The sequence below is a fragment of the Dama dama genome, unplaced genomic scaffold (assembly GCF_033118175.1).
Source record: "Dama dama isolate Ldn47 unplaced genomic scaffold, ASM3311817v1 ptg000183l, whole genome shotgun sequence".
Classification (NCBI taxonomy): domain Eukaryota; kingdom Metazoa; phylum Chordata; class Mammalia; order Artiodactyla; family Cervidae; genus Dama; species Dama dama.
Genome location: NW_026870983.1, coordinates 1,134,000 through 1,148,293, shown reverse-complemented (window position 1 = coordinate 1,148,293; position 14,294 = coordinate 1,134,000).

The window sequence follows — 14,294 nt, the reverse complement described above, 5'->3', positions numbered from 1 at the left end:
CACTGGAGTTTAGCTCCTGAGGTTGCTCTGGAGGGCTTGAGTTTGCCCCTATGAGAGCCAGGTGTGGAAGTGGTGCAGTGGCTTGTGTCTCAGGAGTTCTGTCAGCACCAGGTATTCAGGAGCGTTATTGGTTAGGGCAAGAGGAAATACAGTTATCCAGAAGGGTATGGCCACCAGTATTGGCCAATATGCTCCAGTGTTCTTGCCTGGAAAATCCCCTTTCTGACAGAGAAGACTGACAGCCTATAGTCTACAGGGTCGCAAAGAGTCAGACGGGTCCAAAGTAACCCTGCACACATAAACACAAGACTTCTTTTTGGTGACAGCTCTGATCCAGTAAGAGTTGAGCATGAAGGTGGTTCAGCTGCTTGTCTTGTGGGGATCCTGGCGGCACCAGTTGTTTAGGTACACCAGTGCCTCCACAGAAGAAGTTATGGCCCTATTAGAGTCTTTTTTTGAGCCTCATGTAGCTGGAGATCAGAAAGCCTTTGTCCAGTTTTTCTCCATTACTCCTTGATTCAGGTACTTAGAGGGATCCCTTGCCTGGGGTCCTCTCTGTTTCATGTGTCAGGCACACAGACAGGCCCCCCTGACTAGGGTCGTACTCTGTACATCAGCATATCAGGCACATCCCACTTTATGTGGGATCTTACGCTGTAGCTCAGTGTGTCAGGGGGTTGATGGGTCAAGCTATCTATTGTTAAGCTGCCGATGCTAGTGTGTGGAGACAGAAAGGCTATGGCGATGGCTCCATATATATATATATATATATATGACTCAGCCGTATTGCCTTGCTTCCATGGCTTCTTGGCTTTCCTCCACAGGCGTTTCCCACCACAATCTTCTCCCTCTCATCCCCTCAATCTGTCTCCCTGCAGTCAACAGCAGCCCTCACAGTGGGCTCCACAATTGCTCCACAATCTTTAAACTTCAGCTTCCAGGTGCTACCCCTTCCAGGAGACCTATATCTCTGCCCGGCTTATGTATGGCTGCAGCAAAGACTGTCTGAGTCTCATTCCATTTAGGTTGCTCTAGATCAGCTATTCCACTCTCAGCCTTTAATAGTTCTCCTCTGACTCAGAAAATTGTCCTGCTGTGGGGATCATGCCCCTGCTTCATTTCCCCCACCCCCCAAGGGCAGGTCCAGTCATACTAACACTCCTGGTTAACACTTATTTCCTTCATCCTACCAAGTTTTGTGTGGTTCTCTATATTGTTCTGCACCTGTCAGGTGCAGCTGACAGTCTCTTTGCTCTCAGCTGGTGTTCTGCATTCACTCATGTGTCGGAAGGTGTATTCCTAATGTATTCATGGACAAAGATATACTGAACATCCACCTACTCCTCCATCATCTTGTTCTCTACCATGTCTCTACTTTTTAATATGGTGTGTAGATTAGTCATATATTTTCATCCAAGAAACAAGGGCCTTTTATTATCATGTCTACAGTCAGAGGCACAGTGATGTTGGAGGTTAAGAAAATATAACCTGTCAGTGATTCCATTTTATCTCCATTGATATGCCTTGAAATGATGGTACCAAATGGCATGATCTTAGCTTTGGAGTACTGAGTTTTAATCCAGCTTTTCAACTCTGCTCTTTCACCTTCATAAAATGGCTCTTCAGATCATGTTTTCTTTTTGCCTTTTGGGTGGTGTCATCTGGATAAATAAAACTATTGATGTTTCCCACAGAAATTTTGTTTCCAGCCTTCAAATAAGCAGGGTGAAAATATATAGTCTTGATATAACCCTTTGCCGATTTATCAAACAATTTACTGTTCCATGTTTGAGTCTAACTGTGTTGAACTGCACACACATATCTCAGGAGACAGGTAAGGTGGTCTGATTTTCATATCATTATTATTATTTTTTTTTTATGATCCACAATATCAAAACTATTAGCAGAGACAATGAGGCAGACATAGATTATTTTAATTAATTTCCTTTCTCTTCTATCCAAACACCCATTAGTGCTAAGTCGCTTCAGTCATATCCAACTCTTTGTGACCCTATGGGCTGTAGCCCGCCAGGATCCTCATCCATGGGATTTTCAGGGCAAGAATACTAGAGTGGGTTGCCATTTCCTTCTCCAGGGGATGTTCCCAACCTAGGGATCAATCATGCTTCTTCTACATTGGCAGGTAGGTTCTTTACCACTAGCGCCATCTGGGAAGCCCAAACATCCATTCAGTCTAGTACAGTTCAGTCCTCAGTCATGTGCAACTCTTTGCGACCCCATGAATGGCAGCACGCCAGGCCTCCCTGTCCATCACACACTCCCGGAGTTTACTCAATCCCATGTCCATCAAGTTGGTGTTGCCATCCAGGCATCTCATCCTCTGTCGTCCGCTTCTCCTCCTGCCCCCATCTCATCCCAGCATCAGGGTCTTTTCCAATGAGTCAACTCTTCACATGAGGTGACAAAATTATTGGAGTTTCAGCTTCAGCATCAGTCCTTCTGATGAACACCCAGGGCTGATCTCCCTTAGGATGCACTGGTTGGATCTCCTTGCAATCCAAGAGACTCTCAGAGCCTTCTCCAACATCACAGTTCAAAAGCATCAATTCTTTGGCCCTCAGCTTTCTTCCCTGTCCAACTCTCACATCCATACATGACCCCTGGAAAAACCATAGCCTTGACTAGACGGACCTTTGTTGACAAAGCAATGTCTCTGCTTTTTAATATGCTCTCTAGGTTGGTCATAACTTCCCTTCCAAGTGTAAGCATCTTTTAGTTGCATCACTGCAAGCACCATCTGCAATGATTTTGGAGCCCAGAAAAACAGTCTGACAGTTTCCACTGTTTCCCCATCTATGTCTTATGAAGTGATGGGACCAGATGCCATGATCTTAGTTTTCTGAAATTTGAGCTGTAAGCCAACTTTTTCACTCTCCACTTTCACTTTCATCAAGAGGCCTTTTAGTTCCTCTTCACTTTCTGACATAAGGTTGGTGTCATCTGCATATCTGAAGTTATTGATATTTCTCTCAGCAATCTTGTGCTTCTTCAAGCCCAACATTGTTCATGATGTACTCTGCATATAAGTTAAATAAGTAAGGTGACAATATACAGCCTTGACATACACCTTTTCCTATTTAAAACCAGTCTGTTGTTCCATGTCCAGTTCTAACTGTTGCTTCCTGACCTGCTTACAGGTTTCTCAAGAGGGAGGTCAGGTGGTCTGGTATTTCCATCTCTTTCAGAATTTTCCACAGTTTACTGTAATCCACACAGTTGAAGGCTGCAGAAGCACGCCAGCTGCAAAGGACCACACAGAAGTGTGGCTGTGAGGAGATACCCCTCGCCCAAGGTCAGAGGCAGCGACTGAGAGTGCCAGGCTGTGACAGCACAGGAGCAGCCCAGAGGAGCTACCTCACGTTGGATGTCAGGGGCCGCCACCGAGAGGAGAAACCCAACCTCCAAGGAGCAGCAGCTGTGCTGGCCCAGGAGGGTCGAGAGGAGCAACTCCCTGTTCAAGGTCAGGAAGGGTGGCTGTGAGGAGATACCCCTCGTACAAGGTAAGAAGAAGCCATAAAGAGATATCCCACCTCCAAGGTAAGAGAAACCCAAGTAAGATGGTAGGTGTTGCGAGAGGGCATCAGAGGGCAGACACACTAAAACCATAATCACAGAGAACTAGCCAATCTGATCACACAGATCACAGTCTTGTCTAACTCAATGAAATTAAGCCACGTCATGTGGGGCCACCCAAGATGGAAGGGTCATGGTGGAGAGGTCTGACAGAATGTGTTTCACTGGAGAAGGGACTGGCAAACCACTTTGGTATTCTTGCCTTGAGAACCCCATGAACAGTACGAAACACCCATTAACATGCACCTATTAAGATTAAATCATTATGTACACATGCCTAGTCTTTTTGGCTGTTGTTTTGTTTCATTTTTCTATTTCAAGTAGTCAGCTATCAACTTTGTACTTTCCTTGGAACTTGCCCCAGAAATGGAAAATCATTTTGTTCTCATTTTCTTTTTTTCAAACAATTAGGTGTAATTTACCTAGTATGCATATAGAAAGTTTCCTTGACCTGAAGTTTATCTTGAAGCACTATGAAATAGCCATTCATTGAAAGAAAGCCGCTTCTACTCTTAATTATTTCAAAATAGAAATAATCATCTTCATAGATGACATGTAACTGTATTGTTCAAATTAGACAATTGTAGGAATTTTTTGACATTAGCCAACATAAATTTATCTTTGTTATCCTACATAGTCTAACACTTATTTGGTAGATCAGTTGCAACTAGGATTATTTTCATATGATGAAGATGGTTGGTGAGTTGACCTTTAAGGAGAGGCAGAGTAAATATCAGGCACCATTGGCCCTGGGAACCATGAATTACCTGCCTGTTGCAGGTTAGGAAAAGAACCATGATGGAGTGACATATGGCCATACCTAAATGGAAAGGTAGAAATCTCTACCATCAGTCCCAAATAACTATTCTGTACTGGAGACACGATATGGTATGAAGAAGTAGTCAGCAGGAAAATTTTCAATGCAGCCATTTGCTTGAATGTAGCTGCAAGAGGAGAGTGGAATAGCTGCATAAAAGCTCAGTATTCAAAAAACTAAGGTCATAGCATGTGTTCCATTATTTCAAGGCATATCAATGGAGAGAGAATGGAATCATTGACAGATTTTATTTTCTTGACCTCCTATATCTTTGCAAGCAGTGAGTGCAGCCACGAAACTAAAAGACATTTGCTCCTTGGACAAATAGCTCTGACAAATCTTGACACCATATTAGAAAGCAGAGAGATTGCTGACAAATATGCAATAGTCAAAGATATGACTTTTCCAGTAGTCATGTTTGAAGGTTAGAGCTGGAAAGGACCCCAAGACCTGAATAAAAAGTGTTACTGTTTTTCAACTATGGGCCTGGAGAAGACTCTTGAGTGTCCCGTGGACAGAAAGGAGATTAAACCAGTCAATCCTGAAGGAAATCAGCCGTGACTAATCGGGGAAAGAGTGATGATGAGACTGAAGTGCAAACACTCTGGCCAACTGAGGCCAAGAGCTAAATAATTGGGAAAGAACCCTGATACCTGGAAAGATTGGGGGCAGGCTTAGGGTTAGGGTTAGGAGAAGGGAATGACAGAGGATGAGATATCTGCAAAGCATCACCAACTCAAAGGATATGAGTTTGAGCAAACTCTGGGCGATTTGAAGGACAAGGGAGCATGGCGTGCTGCAGTACATGGAGTCCGAAAAAAGAGTCCGAAAAAAATGAGCAACTGAAAAACATCAAAAAATTCGTATTGACAGGGATTGGGGGATGGATCATAAAGCATGTTAACTCTATCATTGTACATGGGATGGTAAGTGAAATTGAGGACTATTAGAAATCGCAAAGCTCTTATCAGCTTACTTCCTTTTCTCCCTCAAAATGTACTGTCAGAAGGTGATTTGAGAGCTTTCCAGTGAGAGAGAACCTCTATGGAGTCGTGCTGTATCCTGAGGTGAAAACCTTACCCCACATGCCGCTTGGATCTACAAGCTTGGTCTTATGCAGTGGCAGGATTGCCTCTAAATGTCTGTTAGACTGTTCCATCTTCTGAGGTGTTAACTGATCTGGTATGTGATCTTAGAAAGGGGATTGAAGGTTAAGAAAAAGAAAAAAAAAAAAAAAAAAAAAACACATGAAAGCTTCTTAATCAAGCTTTGTAGTACTGGGAGCAGCTTCTTTGACTTGGGCATCCTAGTAACCTTAAGAAATACTTAGGTGGAATTACATTACTGAGCATGGAAGGAGGTCGGCCACTGGCTCCATTTTGACTTTCCACTTGCATTCTCTGTGAATAGGCCATTCTTCTCTTAATGCTGCAGTTTTGTCTTCAGATGATGACTGAGAATTGGGAAAATGAGTGAATGCATATGAAAGCCCCATAATACTGAGGACAGTGATTACAATGTTCTCCACTTCAATAGAGTCAACTCTCAAGATTTGTAGCATTTTAATATAAGGAGTATCAATAAGTCTGCAAAAAATTATACTCATAAAACTCTTATTGGCTGCTGCCCACATAGAATTGAATTGAAGCCAGCAGTCCTGTATAGTCAGCATATTATCAGTGGGTTGACATGTCGACATTGAAGGTATTAGGTAAGAAGTATGTGGACCACGTTATAACTCCTTCTATTTTAACTGTCTTTCTGATACTCTTGGGCAAGGTTAAGCATGTTTCACTTGTGGGAACAGAATTCCTGATTTCATCCTTAGTTTCATTTGATTCTCGAGTGTTCTTCATTATTGGTGAGTGTCAGCTTCCCTGTTCCCTATTATGTCTTAACAGTACCTTGTTATCCAGGAAGAGAGAGAGTATCCCATTACAGGTGGCCTGGTTGAAACTCCAGATGTCTACTTAGCCTTCCCTGGTACTGCCATAGTAGATGATGGGTATTTGGTTATTGCCAGATATAATAAAGTCTAAGGTCGTCTACTCAACTTTTGCTGAGCTGACTGGGAGAGTACCACAGTTTTTACCTGTGCGTGGATGAAATGTCTTGGTTATTATCTAAATGTTTTGCATTTTGTAACTCATCCTTTTGTCTTGAACTTTGAATACAGACTTTTGTAAGAGAATTTTAAATTGTGCCTATTTGTATTTGTGTTAACCATTTCTACATGCATAAATCTATAATTTTTCAAGGCAAAAATAAATTCCAGATAGACATTAACAAACACATTCTTACTCCAATATACACATAAGCCACGGTCACAATTTTATATGCCAGAATAACAAATAAAAAAAGAAAATAAAAGCCAGGATACAAACTAGGGATCACTGTGGATCCCACAGAATTTCTCTGGTACTTGTTTCTAGACAAAGTGATGGAAATTATTTTTGTAGTTGAATGATTTCACACTAGTGACACCCTAAATAAGAATACTTTAAAAGATAATCCTTTGTTTGGAATCTCAGGCTATCTTATAATAGCTTGTACGTAAGATTATTCTCTGACTTGGTTAAATTAAAACCATGCTGTAGGGAATCAAAGTTGAAGTCATACGGATCGCTCTTGCATACCAGAGTCCAAACATGAAAAGCCCAAAGTGAAACACCCTACAACATATATTAATGAAACACTGAAAAATTAAACACAAAAAGAAAATATTAAGATTCAGCAAGGGAAAAGACACAAATAACATATAGGTGGATTCCCCCTAAGGATAGCAGCTGATTTTTCAGTAGAAACTCTTCAGGCAAAAAGAGAATATTTGCACATTTCCAACTGATGGAAGAGTCAAATCGGCAACCGGTAATCTCATTCATATATGAAGGAGAAATTAAAAGCTTTAGGAAAACTGAGAGAATCCATCACATCGAAACTGTTGAACTGTTAACATACTGTTAAACTGAGGCTGTGAGCTCATATGCCATTAGATGTGGAAAACTCATCAGTAGCTATGAAATTGGAAAGGACAATTTTCATTCCAACACCAAAGAAGGACAATGCCAAAGAATGTTCAAACTAGCATGCAATTGTGCTCCTTTCACATGCTATCAAGGTAATCTTCAAAATCCTTCAGCTGTATATGAACCAAGAACTTCCAGATGTGCAAGCTAGACTTGGAAAAGACAGAGGAAACAGAGGATAAATTGCCAACATTCGTTGGATCCTAGAGAAAAAAGGGAATTCCGGGGGAAAAAAAATAATTCTGCTCATTGACTCCACTAAAGCCATTGACTAAAGATCATGAAAAGCTGTGGGCAATTCCTAAACAAGACAGGAGTATCAGACCTGTCTCCTGGTAAATGTGTATGTGGGTCAAGATGCAGTACTTAGAACCAGACATGGAACAATTGACTAGTTCAAAACTGGAAAGCGAAGTGACAAAGCTATATATGGTCACTATTCTTATGCTCCATATATACAGAATTTATTAGGCAAAATACCAGGCTGGATAAATCACAAAGCTGGAATGAAAGTTGCTGGGAAAACCACGGAACAGTCTCAGATAAACAGATGGTATCTCTCTAAAAATAGAAAATGAAGAGGAACTAAAAAACCTTTTGATAAGGGTGAATAAAGAGAATAAAAAACCTTGCTGAAAACTCAACATTCAAAAAACAAAGATTTTGGAATCTGGTCCCATCACTACTTGGCAAATAGAAAACATGGGAAATATAGAAGCAGTGCCAGAGTTAATTTTCTTGGTCTCCAAAATCCCAGCGAATGGTGACTGCAGTCATCAAATTAAAAGACACTTGTTTCTTGGAGGAAAATCTATGACAAATCTAGACATTGTATAAATAAGAAGACACATCTCCTTACAACAAAGGTTCCCACAGTCACAAACCCCTATGGTTTATCCAGTAATCATGTACAGATGTGAGAGTTGAAACATAAAGAAGGCTGAGAGCTGAAGAATTGGTGTCTTCGAACTGTGATCCTAGAGAGGATACTCAAGGGTCGCTTTACTGTAAGGAGATCAAAGCAGTCATTCCTAAATGAAATCAAGGCTGAATAATCATTCGTAGGACTGATGATGTTTAGCCCACCTGATGTAAAGGCCAACTCATTGGTAAATGCTGGGGAAGATTGAGAACAGTCAGGGAAAGGAGTAAGAAAAGATGAGCTGGATGGATGTCATCACCAATTCAATGGACATGCATTGGAGAAAACACTGGGAGAGGAAGAAGAGGGAGTCCCGTCATGCTGCAGTCCATGGAGTCACAAAACAGTTGGACAAAACTGAGTGAATAAACAACAAAACCAGAGTCTCTAGAGCTATTTAAAATCACTCTAAAATGCATTTAGTAAAAGAAATAACAAATAACCATTAATGTGTTATATTAAAAGGTGGCAAATGGATTTTTTTTATATATATGGCAACTAGAGTCTGTCAAGGAGATAATACTTAGAATTGAATAGATTTTAAGAATTAGGTTGCAAGCAAAATTTTATGGAGTCAATAAGCAATATAGTGACATGGTTACCATATAAAGTAGACAAAGCAGACTTTAAATCCAAAATGATATGAGGCATAAGACATAATATTTCACTATGTTTTATCAGTTATATATTTTGCCATATTATTTTTACCTTGATACAAGGGCATATTAACTGAAATATGCATATAGGATTTATAAACATATATTCACCTCCCCAAAGAGTTACAGGTACCTGAATCAAAAATTGAAAACTTTTCAATTATTTCTCTGCCTTTTGGCTAATATGAAGTGTAAAAACTGAAAAAAAAAAAAAAAAAAAAAAATTGAGCGAGAAGTACAGCCCAAAATTACATATCCAAATAATGGTGCAATAATCTAAGACCACAGTGGGAAGAGAAAACTTAAGTGATAAGATTAACTTTGTGGACTTAACACACATAGACAGAATATTCCACCCAACAAGGACAGATTATCCATCCCTCTCGAGTGTACTTGGAATATTCTCCAGAATATTCTTGAGGGTTGAGTTTATATTAAGCCATAAAACAAGCCTTTTAAAGTAAATCATAACAAATATGTTTCTGACATCCTAGAAATGTACATTTAAATCACTAATTGGAGGACTATTTGGAAAATGTAATCTGTGGAAAATTAAACAACACATTCCTAAGGAACCAATGAGTCAAAAAAGAAGTCACAGGGGAAATTAGAAAATATTCTGAGGTGAATGAAAATGAAAACACAACATACCCAAATCATCACATACAGGAAAAGCAGAACTCATATGTATTTAAGTTTACATTAAAGGGAAGCTCTCCAATCCTGAGGATAAGCTTGTGTCTTCTACAGAAAAGGGAAAAAGAAGAAAAAAAAAATCTAACCTCATAGCAAGAAAACAGAGGGAAACAATAAAGTTTAACATGGGAATAAAATAATATAAATACTAAAATACTATAAATACTTGACCATCTTGTCAAGGCTATGGTTTTTCCAGTAGTCATGTATGGATGTGAGAGTTGGACTCTAAAGAAAGCTGAGCATGGAAGAATTGATGCTTTTGAATTGTCATGTTGGAGAAGACTCTTGAGAATCCCCTGGACTTCGAGGAGACCCAACCAGTCCATCCTAAAGGAGATCAGTCCTGAATGTTCATTGGAAGGACTAATGTTGAAGCTGAAACTCCAATACTTTGGCCACCTGATGCAAAAAACTGACTCTTTTGAAAAGACCCTGATGCTGGGAAAGATCAAGGGCAGGAGGAGAAAGGGACAACAGAAGATGAGATGGTAGGATGGCATGACTGACTTAATGAGCATGAGTTTGGTTGGGCTCCGCGAGTTGGTGATGTACAGGGAGGCCTGTTGTGCTGCATTTCATGGGGTCACAAAGAGTCAGACACAACTGAGCTACTGAACTGAACTGATCTGAAATACTAATCGAATAGAGAAACAACAAAAAGTAGCAACAACAACAATAATATAAGTGGAAAATATTAGGTAAACTGAACAAACAAGATGAGAGAAGATTTAGTTACAGAAATGAGAATGAATTAGATGCTATTGCTATGAAATCATACTAAACAAAGAGGACTGTTGGGTACTTGGATAAGGCTTTATGCTAGCAAAAGACTTAAGTTATGTGAAACAGTAAAATTGCTGGGAGAACAGAGTGACTAAAGCAATTTTAAAAACTGGAAAATCTGAAAAGATTCATAATAAAGCATTGTAACAAAAGTTCTATCCATCCTGATTCCTCCTTTCACTCTTCAGAGTGGTCTTACAGAAATACTTGGGAAGTTGATCCTCAGGATTAAATCCTCCTCAGGATAAAACTCTTGCTGAATAAAACACAATTTCTCAACCTTTAGGCTATGAATTTTTCCCAGTCAGTAGCACACATTTTAGAATTTCCAAATAAATGATTCTTGTGTTGAACCGCAGCTTTCAATGTACGTTTACAAATTCCTACTTAACATGGTTTTTATTGTCGAAGTTTACCATTATTTATTAAAACTTGAATGAATTCATGTTTCCATAAACTGGTGACATCAATTGGCAGCACTTTTAGAAACAATGACAAACAAATCAAATGAAGGTACCCTTATGTCTACAGTTTAAATTTATTCTGGCTAATTTAACTCTGCATTTAAATTTTTTGCTTTTTGTTTTGTCGATACTTAATAAAGAGGTCTTTGGTATATATTTTACGTGACATGTACACTGTGATGCCTTTCTTGTCAGTTGCTCAAGTTGGCCAAGGACTGATTTTCTTTTTCAATTTAAAAAATAATTTCAAATTGGAATATAATTGATTTACAATATTGTGTTAGTTTCTGCTATTCTACAATGTAGGTCAGCTATTGGTATATAGAGATGAGCCCCCCATTTGATCACCCACATCCTTCTTGAACTTCCTCTCCTACCCCACAACCAACTTCTCTAGGGCATCCCAGAGCACTGAACATCTTTTCACTAGCTGTCTACTTCATACTTGATATTATACATTTGTCAGTGCATCTTGCTCAATTCATTCACTCTCTCCTTTGCCCTCTGTGTCCAGAAGTTTGTTCTCTACCTCTGCATTTCTTTCCCACCCTCCAAATGGGTTCTTCCTTGTCATTTTCCTAGATTTCACTTATGTGCATTAATAAAGAATACTGATCCTTCTCTTTCTGAATTACTTCATTCTGTATAATAGGCTCTAGTTCTATCCATATCTCTACAAGTCATCCAGCTGTGCTCCTTTTATGAATGAGTAACTTCCTATCCAATATATGTGCCCCAAATTCTTTATCCATTCCATGATATTTGAACACCTAGCTTGCCTCCCTATCTCGGCTACTGTTAAAGTTGTTGAAATGGATACTGGGGTACATATGTCTTTTTCAATTGTGGTTTCGTCTGGGTATATTCCAAATAGTGGGTTTGTTGGGTCGTATGGTAATTTTATTTCTAAGTTTCTAAAGAATTTGCTATGGTTATGCATCACAGTGCTATTTATTTACACTGCTAACAACAGTGGATTCCCATTTCTCCACACCATCTCTTTCATTTATTATTTTAAGATTATATACTTTTTTTATTTCTTTACTTGGTTGCATCAGGCCTTATTTGTCACATGTGGTGTCTGGTTCCCTGACCAGACAGAACCCAGAACCCAGGGTTCAAACCTGGGACCCCTGCATTGGGACCATTCTGTCTCAGTCACTGGACCTCCAGGGAAATCCTCTCTTGTAGAATTTTATACTGATGGCCATTCAGAATGATATGTATTGTAATTTTGACTTGGGTGCCTTTATTACTTTGAAGTAGCTATTGCTCTGCTCAGTTTCTGGGAAGATTTTTTTTTTTAATCACAAATGCATGTTGAATTATATAAAAGGGTTTTTCAACATCTTTTGAGGTGATCCTATGGTGTTAATCCTTCAATATATATTGATATCCAGCTCCTGAAAAATGTTGGCATTTCTGGGATAAACACCAGTTAATAATGGTGTTTAATAATTTTAAAGTGTTGTTGGGTTCTTTTACTAGTATTTTGTTGAGGAGTTTTGCATCTATTTTCATCCATGTGATATCGGTCAGTAATTGTAATTTTCTGTATTAATTTTGATTTTATTATCAGGATGATGGTGACCTTGTAGGATGAGTTTGGGGGTTTTACTTCCACTGCAGTATCTCAGAAGAGTTTCAGAAATGCAGGTGTTAACACTTCTCTGAATGGTTCATAAATCTTACCTCTGAAGCCATCTGGCCCTTATAGTTAACTATAAAATTTTCAACACAATTTCACTATTAGTGTTTGTAATCACTGTGTTCATATTTTCTGTTTCATCTTAGTTGATTTTCCAAGAAGTTTCTGTGGCTTTCTGGTTCTACATTTTATTGGCTTATAGTTGTTTGTCATAGTCTATAAGATTCTTTGTTACTTCTGTGGAATCAGTTATAGCCTCTCATTTTTCACATCTAATTTTATTGATTTGTGTGTTCTCCCTTTTTTCCTTCATGAGTCTGACTCGTGATTTATCTATTTTGTTTGTGCTCTTCTACTGCCCCTTTTTACTGTGGAAAATTCTAAGAGAGATGGGAATACCAGACCACCTGACTTGCCTCTTGAGAAACCTATACACAGGTCAGGAAGCAACAGTTAGAACTGGAAATGGAACAACAGACTGTTTCCAAATAGGAGAGGGAGTATGTCAAGGATGTATATTGTCACCCTGCTTATTTAATTTATATGTAGAATACATAATGAGAAATGCTGGATTGGAAGAAACACAAGCTGGAATCAAGATTGCTGGGAGAAATATCAATAACCTCAGATATGCAGATGACACCACCGTTATGGCAGAAAGTGAAAAGAAACTAAAGAGCCTCTTGATGAAAGTGAAAGAGGACAGTGAAAAAGTTGGCTTAAATTTCAACATTCAGAAAACTAAGATCATGGCATCTGGTCCCATTTCTTCACAGGACATAGATAGGGAAACAGTGGAAACTGTCAGACTTTACTTTTTGGGGGCTCCAAAATCACTGCAGATGGTGATTGCAGTGATGCAATTAAAAGACGCTTACTCTTGGAAGGAAAGTTATGGCCAACCTAGAGAGCATATTAAAAAGCAGAGACATTACTTTGCCAACAAAGATTCATCTAGTCAAGACTATGGTTTTTCCAGTGGTCATGTATGGATATGAGAGTTGCATTCCTTCCAAGGAGTAAGCGTCTTTTAATTTCATGGCTGCAGTCAACATCTTCAGTGATTTTGGAACCCCAAACAATAAAGTCTGACACTGTCCCCACTGTTTCCCCATCTATTTCCCATGAAGTGATGGGACCAGATGCCATGATCTTAGTTTTCTGAATGTTGAGCTTTAAGCCAACTTTTTCGCTCTCCTCTTTCACCTTCATCAAGAGGCTTTTTAGTTCCTCTTCACTTTCTACCATAAGGGTGGTGTCATCTGCAAATCTGAGATTACTGATATTTCTCCCAGCAACCTTGATTTCAGCTTGTGCGTCCAGCCCAGCGTTTCTCATGATGTACTCTGCATGTAAGCTAAATAGCAGGGTGACAATATACAGCTTTGATGTACTCCTTTTCCTATTTGGAACCAACCTGTTGTTCCATGTCCAGTTCTAACTGTTGCCTCCTGACCTGCATATAGGTCTCTCAAGAGGTGGGTCAGGTGGTCTGGTTTACCCATCTTTCAGAATTTTCCACAGTTTATTGTGATCCACTCAGTCAAAGGCTCTGGGATCGTCAATAAAGCAGAACTAGATATTTTTCTGGAACACTCTTGCTTTTTCGTGATCCAGAGGATGTTGGCAATTTGATCTCTGGTTCCTCTGTCTTTTCTAAAACCAGCTTGAACATCTGGAATTTC